The 16,059-nt window shown below is 35.6% G+C and overlaps 1 protein-coding gene across 22 annotated transcripts in view; it reads right to left on the bottom strand.

The window, feature by feature from the left end:
• TRIP12 (thyroid hormone receptor interactor 12) overlaps positions 1-16,059 on the bottom strand; it is a 144,940-nt gene that overhangs the window by 110,267 nt on the left and 18,614 nt on the right. For 2 of the 22 annotated variants that reach the window (XM_068544274.1, XM_068544277.1), the window contains one exon: positions 8,098-8,136. The exons of the other annotated variants lie outside the window; for them this stretch is intronic. The gene's annotated coding sequence lies outside the window, so the exon portion shown is untranslated. The remainder of the gene's footprint in view (positions 1-8,097; positions 8,137-16,059) is intronic. 22 annotated transcript variants of the gene reach the window in all.

Here is a 16,059-nt window from a genome sequence, read left to right as displayed (position 1 = left end):
CCAATGGGCCTTTATTAACCATGTTGTTTACTAGTCCTACTTTACAAACAAGGAAACTGAAGTGCTACAAAATTAAGTTGCCTGCATGCAACAAGTAACAGCATCCAGACCTGCAGGCTGCAAGCAATAGCAGATGTAAACAACTGCATACACCAGATCAAGAAGGATATGACTACATCTTAGGAGAAAGGACAGGAAGTTAAACGTACCAGGGGCAGTATTAAACAACTCTACAATGAAATGGAATGGAAGTCACCCTTGCTTATAACAGAAGTCATTCTTGCTTAAGTAAAAATGGCAAGGCCTTCAAACACGACTGTCTTTAAAATGGGAATGAATATCCTTTAAGCTTCCCTAAGAGCAAGGGATTGAAATACAGAGGCAAATAAAACAATCCCTGCTCACAAGGAGCTTACTGCTCTATATCCCCACACTAGACTAAATCCTGCCTCTGCTACTTAATAAAAATGAGACATACAATACCTTACACCTTCATCTCTGTTTCTTTCTCAATTAAACTAGAGATAACACTATTAATTTAGGGTTTGGGTACTACAGACAACATATATAAGGCTCTTGGAACAGTGCCTGACACATAGAGCAGCCATTCAATGAGTGCCTATTAGCACAATTAAATGACTGGTGAATCTGGGGAAGAAGTGGGGGGTGGGGTGGTCATCAAGTCTACATCAAGTCCAACATCTTGAATAAGAAAGGAATTAGAGAGGAAAAAAATAACCCCCCAAATTCTATAAAACCATTTAGGACACTTTATATTTCACTTTGATTTAGGAAGGAGGTTAAAAAAACAGAAACAAAAAAACACTAGTTAGCATGTATAGTATAGTTACAAGTCAAATGTCAAACTCTTGGTAGTTGTATCTGTTATACAACAGTGCAACCTGGTTCATGAACCTTTAATGAACAAAACATTAGTTTAGAAAGCTAAACATTAGTCTGCATTAGGGAAGCGGAGAGAAATGTATTGTCTTTCTTCCAGTTAATCAGAAAAGTTCTGAAGAGAAAAAATAAGAGTAAGAGCCACTGAGAACAGGGGAAAGAGCTAGGTTATCTGAGAATGGGGTCTCAAGCATTTAATTCAATTCAGGGGCATTGAAACCGTTCCAATGTCATGTTGGAATATTGTGCAACATGTAAAAATAGTTTTTCCAAATTATATTTTTTTGTAACGCTAGAAAAGAACATTTACTGGCAAAAATACAGGTTTTAAAGTGAATATTAAAATAAAAATGATTATGCGTAATGTTTATTTTGTGCTTACCATGTCCCTGGCAGAGTGCCTCTTCCATTTAATTTTCACAACCTTACAAAATTGGTAGGACAAGAAATAACCTTCCTTTAGAGAAACTGTGGCACACAGTAGGTTGTAATAACCCTAAGGCTGCAAAGCTAATATGTTACAAGGCCAGCACTCAAACACAGGTTTGACCTAAAGTCCACGCTCTTTATGACTATACTATATGACTGAACAAATGAAGAAAAAATAATTCTACGTTTCCCTTTTTTAAAAAGTCAAAACATTAAGAGAACATGGCATTGCAAGCTAGGAGGGATATCTCGAAGGTCCTAATCCTTTTATATTTCCTTGAGATAATCAGTTTAACTGAACAATCCTTAAATGAGTAATAATCACAAAACATGCTAAATGATATGAGAAGTAATATCAAAGGTAATACTGTAAATAAAAACAACAAAAAAAGGGTAACTTAATTTCACCCTCAGCAGGTTGAAAAGGTCCAGTTTAAAAGGTTAGAGGATTTCCCTGGTGGCACAGTGGTTAAGAATCCGCCTGCCAATGCAGGGGACACGAGTTCGAGCCCTGGTCCGGGAAGATCCCACATGCCGTGGAGCAACTAAGCCACACGGAGCAACTAAGCCCGCGCGCCAGAACTACTGAGCCTGTGCTCCGCAACAAGAGAAGCCACCGCAGTGAGAAGCCCGCGTGCCTAGAGCCCGTGCTCCGCAACAAGAGAAGCCACCACAATGAGAAGCCTGCGCACCGCAACTTAGAGTAGCCCCCGCGCGCCGCACCTAGAGAAAGCCCACACCTGTGAAGACCCAATGCAGCCAAAAATAAATAAATAAATTTATTAAAAAAAAAAAAAATCTGGGAAGAACGTGGACCTAAGAAATAAGTCTGAACTGTATCATGAAGGGCCTAAAGCTAAACACTTGGGGTTTAAGACCTACAGATAAGCAGATCAACTATTAAGTTACCAAACAGACTTAAGGGTGGATGAGGGTCCAATAACAATGGAAAGTGAATGAAGAGATAGGAATCAGGAAACATTTAGACAATAAAATCTATACCATGAGGAAAAAAAAAAGTCTAGGATTGTGTTTCTCAAACTTCAGCATATATATGAATGGGGACATTAAAATGTCTCTCAAGTTTCTTACTCTGGTGACAAGGGTTAAGAAAAGTTATTTAAAACATATAAAGAAAGAAGATGACTGCATACCCTTTCAATGCCATATGAAACACTATTTAACAGGCTCAGCTAGGAACTATTTAATTTTTCTAGAAGACAGAAGCATTAATTTGCTATTTCCTATTAATTAGGGTTTCAGACAATGAATTTACATGTTATCTTGCAGATTTGTATGTAGAAGAAATACAAACAACGATACCAGTAGACGTAATCCCAAAGACTGCAGTTTGCTGCCCAATAGGACATTACCATCTAAAGTTCTTTATTAAATTGCCTAAAAATATCCAGTTCCTCAAATGTTATAGCAACCAGCTTATCCTAACAGGTTCCCTTAATTAATTAGTGAGTTGAATAAATCTTTACTATGTGTTTACTCCATAGTTCTAAGTTATGCTTTTAACTTTAGAAAATTTTAAAAAACAGATGGTAGTAACGTTACCAAATGGTACACATAGGGTAGAAAAATACAGTGTTAAACATGTCAAATGAGTTTGTAGGCTTTGTAGATAAAGAGTTCCGCTATGCAGATGCAAATAAAGATCTAGAATTAAGTAGGTAACTGAATATGCAGATGGGAGAAATTATCAGCAGGCAAGAGATAGATGAGACCAAGATAATCAATGAGATTTCATTTTCTCTAGGAAAAGCATGCAGCATAAAGAGAAGAACAAGCCCAGGGTGGAACTGTGGGAAAGACTAAAATCTAAGGAAAACAGAAAAGAAAGAATCTAGTTGAGGAGAATCAGGGACTCACCAGAAGTACAGGAAATAAACGATGAAGGTATACAACAAAAGTATGAGGGAAAAAATCAGGATGGTAGTACTGCAGACACGAATGAATAAAAGAATGGATAGGCAGAGTTCAAATGTCACAGAAAGGGCAGACACACGAAACTGAAACATGTCCATCAGATTGAGAAATCTGTGAGCTGCTTCTAGAAATGGTGGGGGAGGAGAGAGTATGGTTAAGTTAGGTAGACAGTAAAGACTAACTTTCGCGAGCAAAGGCTAGGCTACAAAGAAGACAGAGAAGAGAAAATAGCCAACGAGGTAAGGGGAAGCAGGACTGACAAAGCAAAAACTGTCACTTATGTTTATGGTTTCTACTCCTGTGTGTGCAGGAGTGTTCGTGATTTTCCTATTTTTCCTTTTTAAAAAAAATAAGTCTTGGGCATATTTATATATGTAAAGAAAATTACTGAAAGAAAAAGGCTGGGAATAAGGTATAGTTTACTAACGAGATCTTACAGGAGAAAAAGAAAGAATTAAGAGCATAAGCCTTAGATCAGAGGAAAAGCACATCACATCAATCTCAAAGGCACGAGATGACAAATGGCAGCAAGGATGTGCATGCCTAGCTTAACAGAACCTGTGATTTTAAGGTATGAGACCAGTAAAGGAGAAAGGAGATTTCAAAGAGTTACCTAATACAGAACAGGGAAAGGAACTGACTATGGGCAAAGAGGACTACAAAGCGGCATGAAGAACCTACTGGGAGTAGAAACCATAAACGTAAGTGGCAGCCCACACCTGATGTAATTTTCTCGTTTATGTAAGAGGAAATTCTCATCCAGAGTGAACTTCAGCGAAGCATACATCTATTTAGGGACACACCTAACAGCCGAATCCAGCTCTCCAGAATGCCAGTGAAAGGTATACTTTCCATTATGCCATTCTAAACATGAATTTAACCACTTTCTGTTTATTGATTTGTTGACAGCTAATCCATTTACAGAGATGGAAATAGAACACAACTGACCCTCCAGAGTCCAAACTCTGAATAATTTCTATACTATGCCTTCATTTACAAAGTGCAAATAACTAAAGTGCTTGCAGCAAACACTTGAAAAACTTGAAAGATCAAGTATCACCCAACACTGAACAATAAAATTCAACACTGGGCACACAAACTGATGCCAGCATCCACATTTTATGATTGTAATAGGCCTTGAGAATCTACCTTACTGTCATCTGGCAAGAGTCAATGAAATTAATTTTGGCATCATTTTCGCAAAGAATACTATTTTTTGAGTATTAAGCCATACAATTCATGCTATAGCTCTCTTAGAAATGTCCATTTTCTTGTGCAGCAGAAATTAAGATTCACAACTGTCTCTGTTAATACATTAATTACACATAATAGAGACTCCAATACTCCTTGAGTCTAAGCACACTTGATTCAAAAGATTTTAAAATTTAACCCAGATATTATTGCAAGAATAGAAATAGGAGATAGCAGGGTATAATGGCTCTTTTTCTTGATTTCCTCCCTGAAATCAAGAAAAATGAATAAATGCTTTAAAAATTCAGAAGAAATCTCCACTCATGATGAAACTAGAGAAGAGTTGGCTACACCCTAACTCATAGGAGAAAATTTGCCAGATACAATAAAATCTGTACCAAAAACAGGGAAGAGGTAAAGACCAGAGTTTAAAAAATAAAAAAAATAAAAGGTAAGAAGATGATCTTAAAGGTTCCTATCAATGACCCTTTCTTTGAAAAAACTAAAACTGTGGAGCAAGGGCAACAAAAGATCAAAAGTACCCCCTCCTGGGGGCCAGCTTCCCAGGCCAGAACGGCAAGGGAGGTGAGGCACCTAAAAAAGGAGGCAGGCACACGTTTGTATTGAACAGCGCCCTGGTTAACCAAGACAAAGGACAGCCTAAACTGGAGGAGAGAAGCAGGGAAGAGAAAGAGCAACTCCAAAATTAAGATCAGCTGGGCAAACAATCACTAAGCCACCAAGCAAAAGGTACCCACCAAAATGATCTGCTCTGATCAAAGGGAGAAAATAACCAAAATCAAAACTGAGAATTAACTACCAGGCAGAGGAAGCAATTCGAAATGGTGGAAAGATGTTCTGAAACAACTTGAAGGATACTAAAAGGGAGGCCATGGTTAATAAAAGAAACAGAAGAAAAAAATAATACTATTGCATAATTGTACAAGTAAGTTATAAAACAGGAAGAAGACATCTTTAAGAGTTGTTTATCTCTGCCACAATTAGAAGGAAAATGCTGTATACACTAAAAATGGAACTACTGTCAAGGTTTTGTTAAGTAAAAAAGTAGGCACAGAATACTGGGCACAGAATATGATATGTCAACATATATATTACTATATTTGTAATAATCATTGGCATAAATATTATCAATAGAGAATACATTTTAAAAAAAACTATTTAAATCAGCTACCTAGTTAGAATAGGACCCTATAAGGCCTCTTACATTTTGAATCATGTGCTATTTCCCTATACAATAAATTCTTTAAACAATTATGTATGTTGTAATTTTAACTCTATAGAAGATGATACTTAGTAGGTAAAAGTAACCAGAAAAAATAACTCAAAATATTAGCCATTTTTAGAACATTCTTTTCTCATTTTCATTTTTTAAAAGTATGTGATCTCATTACTAAAAACGGGAGAAACACTCAGATTATTTTCACAGGTTTCTATATCCCAGGCACATGTTCATCTTCAAAAAAAAAAAAGTAATTTTGTAATACAAATCCTGTTTCCAAGAAAATGGAGTTCTTAACTGCCTAAAACACAGTCTATAGAGAATGACATACTGAATCAGCCAGAGATCTTATATCTATCCCTGGCACCAAAAGTTTCTTTTGTACAACACTGTAATATAATCATCAATCAATTTATCACAGATATAGCCCAGCCCAGCCACTTCTAAGATACAGAGCAACTCAAATCCCTAATATAAATCCTATCTTAACTCATACAGCTTATATAATCCTTCAGACTACTAATTACATTTAGAAGACTATTTTTTCTTCTTCTTAAAGTCTCCGGGATTATAAACTAGTCAGCAACTTTTAGTCCATATGCCCAAGATTGCTCACAGGTCTAGTTTTAACAGGTCCAAGTCTGTTGGCTACCATAATTTGCCAGTCAGTGGGGGCTGAAGGTCAGCTTACACTAGCATTTTTAGTACATCCTCTTAAAGATGTTCCTCTCTACCTAGCCAGGAATGAACAGACAAATGGGAAAGGTTACGGAACTGATAGTCTCTAAAATCTGGTTCAGCTCTATTTTTATAAGACCCTAACCTAACATTTATTTTCACTTTTCCTAAATGGAATACTTTTAAGTAAAGACCTAGGAACACCACTATCGGACACAGTGATTATCAAAAGGGAAGAACTACTGAGGGAGGGAGGAGAGAATGATTTGTAAATGCCTCTCTCCACCAAGGAACAGACAGATGCCTGCTGGGTAAGAATCACTGTTATTGAAAATAAAATACGAGGTATCCTGCATATTACACCAAGGTGCTCCCTATGGACAAAAGCAATTTATGTTTGGTAAATGACCTTTAGAGCATAGGGACACACATAAGGCAATACTTTCAGAATATTTTCTTCAATACATGTTCTTGTCACTGCTGTGTACTCCACCATAATAATGAAATCACAGAGGTTAATCTCTTTAACATAGCTTGTATTAGAAAGAATGCCTGCCTTGCAGCAAAAATTATTTCAACATTGTGATCATCACAGATTGGTACAAACTCTTGGAAACAACAGGTATGTAGCTTGTCATTAACAGTGTTAGAATCTGGTGAATTTTCAGCCACAAATATGACTAAGTCTGCGGTAAGGCTCAAGAGAAAGAAAGCAATGAAATGTAACTCAAAGTTGGGGAGAAAAGATACAGACCATTACTTTAATGCAAGGTGAACAATGTACAGTGCCAAATTTTTGTTTAAGATCATGTATGTCATAGGGATTGTGTCTAAATTCAGAAAGTCTCAAAATATTTTTCAAAAGTTAAAAAAAAAACAAAAACACATTTAGAATGTCATACTCTAATGACCAGTTCCTCACATTTCTATAAATAGTAGCATTTTTACCAAAAATAAGTAGGTGCTAATGACTGCCTCTATACTGAGCCAAAACATGTACAAACCTATAGCCAGGAAAAATATAAAAGTTGTTATTCCAACAATTAAGTTTTTAATACAGATTTCAGGGCCCTATCAGGACACGGGTAAGGAAAAATCAAACTATTATTCAAAAGCCCCTTACACTATTCTAATTATCAGCTAGGTTTAAGAGCTGACACAGTTACACTTTTTCTATCATTACATATCACCTAATCCTATGCAAACTTTACATGACTCCCCATATCCCATAATTAAAAACTGCCACTAATGTCCTTAGAATCCACAATTCCACTTCCAGGAATCTTCCAGGAAGCTAACCTAAAGAAACACTTGCACAAGTCTGCAAGAATATATGTAATCAAGATGCTTGCTGCAGTACGTCATACAGGAAAAAAACTGAAGATCCAAATGTTCTTAGTTGGGACATGGTTAAATTAAGCACACTGTAGCAATTCTATGGCATGCTTAGAGGTCCTTAAAAACAGAGGTAGACTTGTAAATACTACACTGATAGGAAAGGCAGAACACTGTTAATTTCTTCAACAAATATTTAGGAGCCTATCTGACAGGCATCAACAGGCATAATCTTTGCCTTGATGAAGCTTATGCTCAACTGGGAAGACACAAAATAATCAAGCTTTTTGCACATTGTGGTAAGTGCTATGAAAGATGGAATAGGAGAAAAACAGGAAGTATAGAGAATAAGGAAGGGGGAAGAAAAAAGCTACTTGAGGTTGACTCACCAGGTAATACCTCTCTGAAGAGATATCTTAAGCTGAGACCTGAAGGATAATAAAGAAGAAGGGGGGAAAATTGTTATTTGTTTGTATATGCATAGGAAAAAATGTTCTGAAAAAATATACCTAAATGTCTACAGTAAAGAGAAGTGGTAAAGAGTACCTAGGTCTTGAGTCAGTTCAAAATCTGGCTCCACCAGAAACCATGTTAACTTAGAGAAATGTCTTAACCTATCAAAGCCTTAGTTTCCTCAACTATAAAAGGAAGATAAGTATATTCCATTGAGTTATGAAAATTAACTGAAACACTTAGAAAATATAGTAAGCAAGTTACAGGTGGAAAAAAGGAAGACAGAACCTACATATTCAGTTTTAAGAGATATCAAAGAAACAAAAGTATGGAAAATATGAACACTGACTCGACAGTTACAAATGTTAAGGAACTATTTTTTATTATACGATCATGGTACTAGCTTATGTCTTTAAAAAGAGTTCTCAAGTTTTAGAGAAGCAGTCTGAAATATTTACAGATCATATAACAACTAAAATTTGCTTCCAAATAACTGGGGTAGGGGTAAAAGTATGGGTGAAAAAGAGTGGCCATGAGTTGATGGTGTCATAGCTGGGTCTTGGGTATCTTGAGGTTCTTTATACTATTCTATTTTTGTGTATGTTTGAAATATCCCATAATAAAAGTCTTTTATAAAAAGAATAAGCACTCAATTATATGCTGTAATTATCTTTGGAAAGAAGAAACTGTTGCTTTTGTTTGCTTTCAAAGAATCATCACCACTGGCTTTAAAAAAAAAAAATATGCCCATAGAGATTTCACCTTTATTAGAAATAAGAAAAATTAAGCTTCTGGATATAGAGCAAATCATCCTTGACCTAAATGTGTCAACCTACATTTCATTAATTCATCCTTTAAATTCCTTGTCTCCCAACTCTAACACAGTGTGAGATTATCAACGAAAACATTATGCCTTTCAGAGGTGAAGATACAAAAGAAAAACCCTACCCCCCACCCACTTGAGAAGTGGCCACAATGACCCTATACATCTTCCACTGGTTCTGTTTTCAGAGCTCCTGAGTATAGAAGAATTCCTTCCTCATACATTACAAGAAGTCAGGCACAGTCTGCCAATAATACGGGATACAACCACTTAACAGTGAACTTCAGAGGATGCAGAATCAATTCAACACTTCACCTAACTCTTTGCCATGGTGCTAAACAGCTATTATACCACTCCATTCTGGCAAGACAAAACATCTCCACTTAAAGCTTCAGGCCTTCTGCTAAATCTTAATTATTGACTAAGTGTGCCTTAAACATTTCACCCAGTATTGCTAAGACATAATGTAAACATGGACTAAGTTGAAAACAAAGTCAAATACCCAGGTGGACCCATAAATTAAGGTATATTAACAAAAGTTTTTCTCCCACACTGAGCCCTGGATCTTTCACTTATGTGTATATATAAGTGGATACAGAGAGCAATAAAGATGAGCTACAAAGGGTCTCTGGCATACTAAGAGATAAGGACCAATGTTTCTCAAATTTTCTAGCCTAAAACAAAATGTTTTCAGCTAGATAATGTGATTAATTAAAAAATAAATAAGTAAAAAATCACAATCAAATCAGTAAGACCACAGTTACCATTCTTAAAATGGGCACAAATTTGAACAAAATTTTTAAAACAGGCTAATTGTACAAATTCAGTCCCCTCCTGAACCTTCCATCTTAATTCCTTTACTTCTTACCACCTTCCTAAGTTTATGATGAAAAATTTCAAAACAGAAAAAAACTTGAGAGCTGTTCGATAAATACCCATATTCCATCACCTAGCTTTTACCAGTAACAGTGTGTTACATTTCCTTCATCACATATGTATATACGCATCCATATCTACTCATCTATACATCCCTCTGTCTGCCTGGCCAAAGAGCCAACATATTTTCTGATGCGTTTCAAAGTAAGCTTACAGACATCATTACACTTTGCGTGTATTGTTAACTAGTGTTCAAATTTTGTTTCATGTTTTCAGTTAAGTTTACATACAGTGAAATGAACAAATCTTAAGTATAAAATTCAATGAGTTTTGACAGATGCATACACCTGTGTAACCTAAATCCTTATCAAGATATAGAACAGCACCCAAGAAAAATTTCCTTGTGCTCCTCCCAGTCAATCCCTGTACTTCTCCCAACTCTAAAACCACTGTTCTGATTTTTCTCAGAGATTAGTTTTACTTGTTCTACAATTTCTTATAAATGGAACCATAGTACATGTACTCTTTCGTATAAAACTTGTTTGACTCAGCAATGATATGTGAGTCATTCATGTGGTTCGGTGTGTACATTCTTATTGCTGAGTAGTATTCCACTGTATGATTGCATCACATTGCTTATCCATTCTTCTACTGATGGACACTGGATGGTTTCTAGGTTTTGGCCATTATGAATAAAGTTGGTACAAGCATCCGTCTACAAGCCTTTCCACGGACATGTGCTTTTATTTGTCTTGAGTAAATACCAAGAGAAGAATCACATCATCAGGAAGATTACGATTAAGTTTTAAAGAAATCACCAGACCTTTTTCCAAATCAGCTACACTATTTTACAATCCTAACAGTAAGTATAAAAGTTCCAGTTGCTCCATAACCGTGCCAAAACATGGTGTTCTCAGTTGTTCACATTTTAGCCCTTCTGATGGGTATGTAGTGGTATTTCATGTTGTTCAACATCAAACGATGTTGATCACTTTTGCTTGAAGCTCTTCCCACTCCACTCTCCAAACCCAAAATACTCAAGAACTTAATTTTACTCCAAACTTTTTTTTAGTCTTTATCAATTCATGAAGTTAAAATCTAAAAATCTGTACATGTCTGGCCAAGATCTGTAATCATATTTTGAATAATCTGGATGACCTAAGAAACTTCAAGCCAGGGTATCTCAAATCTTATGACTCTCAGTGCAGTGCTGCTCAATATTTAATATGCCTAAGAATCACCTATGCATCTTGTTTAAAAATACAGATTCTTATTAAAATACAGATATGAGACCTGAGGTACTGCATTTCTAACAAGCTCCCTTGCCAGTCAGAAGACTACACCTTGGGTAGCAAGGTCTGAATGCTTCAATGATTAAATACTTGACAGAAGTAAAATACATCTTCTCTGGATAAAGGCACCTTTAGTCCAGGCCTCAGGAAAACTCTACAAATAAACTAAAGACAGTGAACAGCACAAAAGTAAACAAGGCACCATGAATAAGAACTTGGAAAAAAAAGAGAAACCGTCACACAGATTTCAGATATTAGAACTGTCCGACAGATAAATGTTCCCTATGTTTAAAGATAGAAAGGACAAACTTGAAAAAGCTGAAGGAAACAATATTAAAGTGACAGATTTGAAAAGGAACCAAACAGAACTTCTAATATGAAAAATAAAATAAAGCTTAATAAACAGGTCTGGCAGCATATTAGACAAAGAAGAAAGTTAGCAAAGCATAAGACAGAGTAGAAGAAATTATGCAGACTGCAGCACAGAAAGGCTGAAAGATTAAAAATGAAGATATACAGAGGACAAAGTGAGAAGATCAGACATATGTTTAATCAGAATTTCAGAAGTACAAGAGTGAAAACAAGGCAGAGGCAGACTTAAACATTTAATGGCTGGGAATTTTCTAGAACTAGTGAAAGAGACCAACCCATAAATTCAAGGGGCCCAAATGATCCTAAACAAGATAAATAAAAAGATGTTTACATCTAGTCATGTCTTAGTGAAACCACAAAGTAGCAAAAATAGAGAAAATCTTAAAGCCTAAGAGGCGGGAGAGGTGTTTATGTTTTGACAGACTGTCAGTGGACCTCTTGACAGCAACAATAGAAGCCAGAAAACAGTGGGGTTAGAGTTTCCTCAGCACACTAAACACAGGTGTCAATCGAGAATTCTACACCAAATGAAATTATCTTTTAAGAATGAAGTTTGTGTCAGATAAAAACTGGTAAGAGTTTTCCCACCAGCGATAAAATGAAAGCGATCCCAAACACAGTACTGAGATATAAGAAGAAATAAAGGTGACAAACACAGATAAATGTAAATGAATATCAACTCTATAAAATTATACCATCCAGTTAGGTTTTAAAAACTGATTAAAGTAAAATAGCTATTTTTAAAGTCAAGAGACGCTTGGTAAACTGAGTTACTATTCTAAATCTTTGCCTTTTCCGTAAGAAGTAAAGGTACCAGCTAATTACAGACCTTGTTAGATATACTGTTTTAGTTCCTAAAATAACCAAAAACTAGAATCATACCTCTATGAAAAATAATTAATTCAAATGAAAGCAACAAATTAAAAAATAAAATGGTAAAAATGGTAAAAACTCACTCTCTAGTTAGGATTATCAAACTGGATTTTTAAAGCATTTCAACTACAAGAGACAGATCTAAACACAAGGATGCAGAAAGGAAGAAGACGGAAAAGTATAATGCAAACATTAGACAAAAGAAAGCTGGTGTAGCTATATTAGTATCAAAAAATTTGACTTTATAAATTTTTAAAAAGACATCATTTGGAGGTAAAAAGGGTACCTTCATAATGATAAAAGGTTCAATTCAGGAAGATAGCAATTCTTAATCAGTTTTTAAAACCTTAAAACAAAAATTTTAAAATACACTAATCCAGACTGAATTTTAAAACACCTCTCTCTCTGATATCAACAAGACAACCAAAAAATAAGGATACAGATAACTTGAATAACACTGTTATCCACAGAATTAATGGACAACTGCAAATACATATTCTTTTCAAGCACACAGAATATTGACAAAAACTATTCATATTCTGGGCCTCATAAAGTAAATCAACAAATTCAACTGAACTGAAATCATACTGAGCACATTCTCTGACCACAATGAATAGAAATCAACTATATTTCAATAAAAGTTTTTAAAAAGAATGATGCACAAAGGCAGACTATAAAGAATCAATGGAGAATTAGAATAAACAGAATATAAAAAAATGAATATAAATATTCAAATGTATTTTATAAATAAAAAATCAAATCAAAATAAAGGGGTTGTCAGGTCAAGGGAAAAAAAAAGGAATCAATAACAAAAAAGATAACTTAAAAAAAAAATCCCACTGTTGGAAAGTAAGCACACTTCTAGAGCAACTATGTAAATACTTTTAACATCCAAATGGCAATTAACCCAGAGTTCCCTACCCATCAGCACTGTTGTGACTGATTTTCCCCTAATTCATTACCTTGCACTTGCCCCCACGAAGTTCACCTGAAATCTTGCCTATTCACATTTTACAAAATCTTCTTGCCTTAAATTTCTCAAAGTTTCTGCACATAACAACTCCAAAGAGCTCCATGGCACTTTGCAAAATTAAGACATTTCATTGGATGTTGGAAGTACAATTAAGTGTTTGTAGTCTTGTTTTCTCTAAGAAACTCCCTATGGATGTCACAACTGTTATACTGAACAAATATTTATAATTATGCACTTGCATAACACTGAAATAAAAACTTAGCATGAAAAGAAAACTACTTGTATTAGACAACCGTTTGTAATATGCTATATATAACCATCTGCCTCTTCTATCCACTGTATATCATAGAGCCTATGGAAGCCGTCACTAGGTGACAAGTTCCCATATCCTACAACACCAACCACAGGTTAACTAGGGTTTATACTCTGCAAATGACCTATGACGGATCAACCAGAGTCATTCCCCAAGACTTTTTGGGTACCCTGGTTGTTAAGTGTAAAGCTTGGCAGTATAATGGCTATCCTTAACACAGTCACATTAGGAAACAGTCTTGAGAGAGAGAGAAATAAAGCAGACATACCACAGTAAAGATAACAGGTATCTGAATTGTTGTCTTTGTTCCTAAGGCCCAGCTGCCTGTTTTCATCCTTAAAGATTTCATTAGACACATGTGGGTAATCGATCTCAAACGTGTCCAATCAAAGTCTGCATTTTTTCACATCCTACTTTATTGTTTATGCTCCAAATTTGTGGCACTGCTGCTCTTTAAAACCTGACTCGTGTGTGGAGATTCAATATTTCCTCCAATAACAAAGACAAAACTATTAAGTCTTTGTATGTTGTTGTTCTATACAAATACTTTGTATTCTTCTGACATGGGCCTCTCTCTTAAATCCTAACAACCCCAGAATTATAGAAAGAAAAAATTTACTCATATTTAACAGAAGAGAGGCTCAAAGGAAATTCATCTAGGCTCAAGTATCTAAGCTTAAAATCAGATTAGCAGTCTCCTGACTCTTGGACAAATTTTCTATTACACTGTCCTTTAAAAGGATAAATTCATACCCATCAAACCCAGTTTATAACTTTCCATTTGTAGTATGTTATATAAATGTTTAAAACTCAACATTTTTAAGTGATAACACATTCAGTATCACTAAAATAAGGTTCCACTCTGAAAAACCAAATAGCACTACTGAATACATTAAAATCAATATCAAGAAATCTTAAAATTTGGTAACTCTTTTCCCATCCTTTATTAAACTTTAAAAAGAAGAAAAATATGAAGATGAAACTTGTATTAGACAAGAGAAAGAACTGAACAAAACCAGAGCCACCAAATTTCTATGCTCAATCATTTCTCACTCACAAATAGAAAAATAACCAAAATAAACTAGAGGGAGAGGTAGAAAGAGAAAGTACTGCCACAGCTCTAGGATGTAAAACAGGACAGTTAAGTTTCTTCTGGGGGGGAAAAAAAATTCACAAAAACCAAAAAGAATAAACCAGAAGTGCCAAAGGGGTTCCGGAAGATTCCATCATGTGCTGTGCTGAGACATCAGCTAGTCCTGGCCTACTTTTAAAGACAACTCAGAGGTGAGCAGGTTGGGGACTTTGGTAGGATGCATGCAAGATTTAAAGGGACTTTGAGAGGCTCAGAACAATGGAAGACCAAACTGTTAACAACTAGAGTAAAAGATGATAGATTACTACCTTAAGTACTGTTACACAAGAGCAACCCAAGCCCTCAGGGAGCCAAAAACCTCCCAGGGGTGGAAATATGAAAACTGTTATGGATAAAAAGTTATGTGCCCAGGACAGAAGGGAGCTATTAGGAATGGAATGCAAAAGGGGTGTTTCCACACAGAGAAACTGCTTCAGAAAAGCCTAGGAGCATGAATGAATGAATGAACAGATGAACAACAAATGAACAGCAAATAGCTGGAGATGGGTCTGAGAGGAAAGCCTGACAACACCCTAACAATTAAAATGACAAAAGACACCCCAAACACACAACTCACACCTAAACTCTTCCAACCAAACTGCATACCAAATATAAGAATGCAGAATGTGCTAACAGGTCTTTTAAAACAAAACATTCCATATAAACTTCTAAATAATAAAAAAAATGGATAGAAGTTTGTAAGAGCCAATCACAAATTTTATTTCTACCTGTTAGTTGGACTTCTATAACTGTGCAATATCAAAAAGAACTGGTAAATTGCTCCCTGACAAGTAGAAACACCACTCTGAGTTTGGTTCTGAAGTGAACTTGGCATCTTCCGAGAACAATTTCCTATCCAGCCTTCTTCAAGTGACACTGTCATCACAGTTAACAAATAAGCATTACCTTCCAGTTAACAGAATGTTTAAATTCAAATAACAACAATTTTAAGTAGAAACAGTAAGTCAAAACTGCCAAAAGGGATGAGCCCTCCTAGGAGGAGAAAGCCAAGTAACAGGTAGTTTCCATCTACACAACAGGGCAAGATGGCTGGGGGCAGGGGACTGGTTAAGATTTTAACCAACAGGAAGACACTACCTCACAATGGAATTGTCAATTCTAAAACTTAACCTAAAAGTGTGTAGAATCCAACAAACAGAGGGTTTCTTTTTGGAGTGATGAAAATGTTCTGTAGTTAGATAGTGGTGATACTTGCACAACTCTGAGAATATTAAACACATTAT

The sequence above is a fragment of the Eschrichtius robustus genome, chromosome 5 (genome assembly GCF_028021215.1).
Source record: "Eschrichtius robustus isolate mEscRob2 chromosome 5, mEscRob2.pri, whole genome shotgun sequence".
NCBI classification, from domain to species: domain Eukaryota; kingdom Metazoa; phylum Chordata; class Mammalia; order Artiodactyla; family Eschrichtiidae; genus Eschrichtius; species Eschrichtius robustus.
Note: the sequence above shows the minus strand (reverse complement) of the source record. Positions and strands in the feature narration are given on the sequence as shown.